At 48.1% G+C, this 2717-nt stretch overlaps 1 long non-coding RNA gene across 1 annotated transcript; it reads left to right on the top strand.

Annotated features, from left to right (window-relative positions):
- The first annotated feature begins 347 nt into the window (after positions 1 to 347).
- LOC138656342 (uncharacterized) lies at positions 348 to 940 on the top strand. Its single transcript, XR_011316910.1, has 3 exons — positions 348 to 408; positions 467 to 541; positions 887 to 940. It is a non-coding gene; the product is annotated as an uncharacterized lncRNA (long non-coding RNA).
- The last annotated feature ends 1777 nt before the right edge of the window (positions 941 to 2717 follow it).

Raw genomic sequence — 2717 nt, 5'->3', positions numbered from 1 at the left:
ATGGGATAAGAATAAAAATAGGGTGTCGACCCAAAGTAGCAAAAGAGAAAAATATATTTGTGTTCCAGCCCTCGGCTCTACATCCTGCCTAGTGCGCAGCCGCGCTCTTTACGCCGGCCCCATATCCTAACCTCCTCCCTATCTGTCTGGCCCTGCGCTCCAGCCCTCGCTCCAGCCTTGCACTTCCTGTGCCGCCCCTTTATTAACCCCACGGTTCTACACGGCTCCACACATCACCGCAGGCACGCAGCACACCGGATCCTCAGGTATTCGCTGCTCCCTTCTAGGCTGTGTCCCCCCTGTCTTCCCCACAGCTGACTCATGCTCTTTTTATCTTTTACAGCGCATACTGGGAATTTGTTTCCCCTTTCCTGACCTACCTTCTTTTTCCCGCTTTTGCATTATACGGTATGTTATGTCATGTTCCCCCGCCCCTTACTCTCGTACTATATATACCCCCCTCCAGTCTCCGCCTGGATCCTGCCTTACTACCTGTTTCGTTACTTTGGGGTACCCTCCACTTTTTTCTTTTTACAACAAGGTTAGTCGCCCTTCCTCTTTTATTAGTGCTCGTATGTAATTTTTCAGAAGCGTAAATCTGGATGCCTTTCGTTGATACCACGCCAACTTGCATGCTGGCTCTATGAATATAGATATACGCATAATTTCCCTTTTCAGATATTGGCTTGATATATACCCTTTGTATATTTTGTACATATAGTATATTTTGTACATATAGTGTCTGTATTGGGTTTACACTACCACTAGTCGCTGCTTATGTATAGCACTGTTTTGTTGTGTTTTGTGTCCCTGTTCTTTTATTTTTATTTTTCATATTCCTTTTTTTCAAATTTGTAACATTGTGCAAATCCTTATTGTTTTCTAGTGAGGTTTGACAAAGGCCCACAACGGGGCCGAAACGTTACCTAGTACCTCGATATATGATTGTGGTGACTAGAGTTGAGCGACCTTGACCTTTTTAGAGTCGAGCCGGGTTTTGCGAAACCCGACTATGTCCAAAGTCGGGTCGAGTGAAATCGGCCGATTATGACGTAAAGTCGGGATCGACCGAAACACGAAACCCAATGCAAGTCAATGGGGCAGCATAGTCGGCAGTGAGTGGGGGCCAGGAAAACACCTAGAGTGGCCATTTTAATGTCAAAACCATCCATTCTTCTTAATGAAGCTTGTCAAGCGTAATTTACCTTATAATAATTGGAAGGCATTTGAAATTGGGGGTCATTTGGCTAAAGTTGTGGGGGGTAGGGCTGGTTCAAGTAATTAGTGGGCCCAGGAAATCTGGACCACGTCACGGCAGTGGAGCAGGGAGAGGTAAGTATTTCAACTTTGCAAGTGCTGTGAACCTGAGCAAGCAGGGGGGGCCCACTCGTTGGCATTGGCACTGGCACAGGGCCCCTCAAAGTACAGCGGTGTGTTTGCACGGCGGGGGCGCCTCCCACCGGCAGCAACACTTTTGCGTACTATGAGAGGCCCTGTGCCAGTGACGTCGCCAACTAGTATTCCTCCCCCCACCTGATGAAGGAACCTGCACTTTCATCTGCACCTTCCTCTTTGTCCCCGTGTAAGGTGGTATGGTATGCGGGAAGAGCAACCTGACTTTCAGCAGGGTCACAATGTTGTTGTGTAGCGTGCACGGGGAATGTTGCGTTATGGGTCAATGTACCAGCAGACTCATCTATCACTGGCTGGGCAATGGGCACGATGAAGTGGAAACACAGATATAGGCCCAAAGAAGAAAGTGGGCTAAATGCAGTTCAAAATTGGTAACACAGGAATAACCAGGGGGCATTGCAGTGGAGGACAACTGGAATGAGAGGCTGACACAGAGAGTAGGGCCAAATCAGTAAGTAGTCGAAATGCAGTTCAAAATTGGCAACCGTAGTAAACAGGCGGCACAGCTTTGTTCAGTGGAGGAGAACAGCAAGGAGTGGCAGACACCGATAGTAGGCCCCAAACCAACTAGTACGCCAAATGCAGTTGTTCCATTTAACCACAATTTAATGAGAGCCTGAAGATAGAAGCTCAGGAAAGGCAACCTGGGGAACACCTTGGAGTGTAACACACCATCTCTCTCCACCCCATACCCATTTTGTATGGCCTAATGCAGTGTACTTTTCTACAACTACTAAACGAGAGTCGGAAGACCGAAGCAATGGCAAGGAAACCTGGGGAACACCTTAGAGTGTAACACACCCTCTCTCTACACCCCATACCCAATTTGAAGGCCTAATGCAGTGTAGTTTCCAAGAACTACTAAACGAGAGCCGGAAGATCGAAGCTCAGGAAAGGCAACCTGGGGAACACCTTGGAGTGTAACACACCCTCTCGCTACACCCCATACCCAATTTGAAGGCCTAATGCAGCGTAGTTTCCAACAACTACTAAACGAGAGCCGGAAGATCGAAGCTCAGGAAAGGCAACCTGGGGAACACCTTGGAGTGTAACAAACCCTCTCTCTACACCCCATACCCAATTTGTAGGCCTAATGCAGCGTAGTTTCCGACAACTACTAAACGAGAGCATGAAGATCGAAGCTCAGGAAAGGCAACCTGGGGAACACCTTGGAGTGTAACACACCCTCTCTCTACACCCCATACCCAATTTGTAGGCCTAATGCAGCGTAGTTTCCGACAACTACTAAACGAGAGCCGGAATATCGAAGCTCAGGAAAGGCAACCTGGGGAACACCTTGGAGT

The sequence above is a fragment of the Ranitomeya imitator genome, unplaced genomic scaffold (assembly GCF_032444005.1).
Source record: "Ranitomeya imitator isolate aRanImi1 unplaced genomic scaffold, aRanImi1.pri SCAFFOLD_100, whole genome shotgun sequence".
Classification (NCBI taxonomy): domain Eukaryota; kingdom Metazoa; phylum Chordata; class Amphibia; order Anura; family Dendrobatidae; genus Ranitomeya; species Ranitomeya imitator.
The sequence above is the reverse complement of the archived record's forward strand: the minus strand, read 5'-3'. Positions and strand labels throughout refer to the sequence as shown.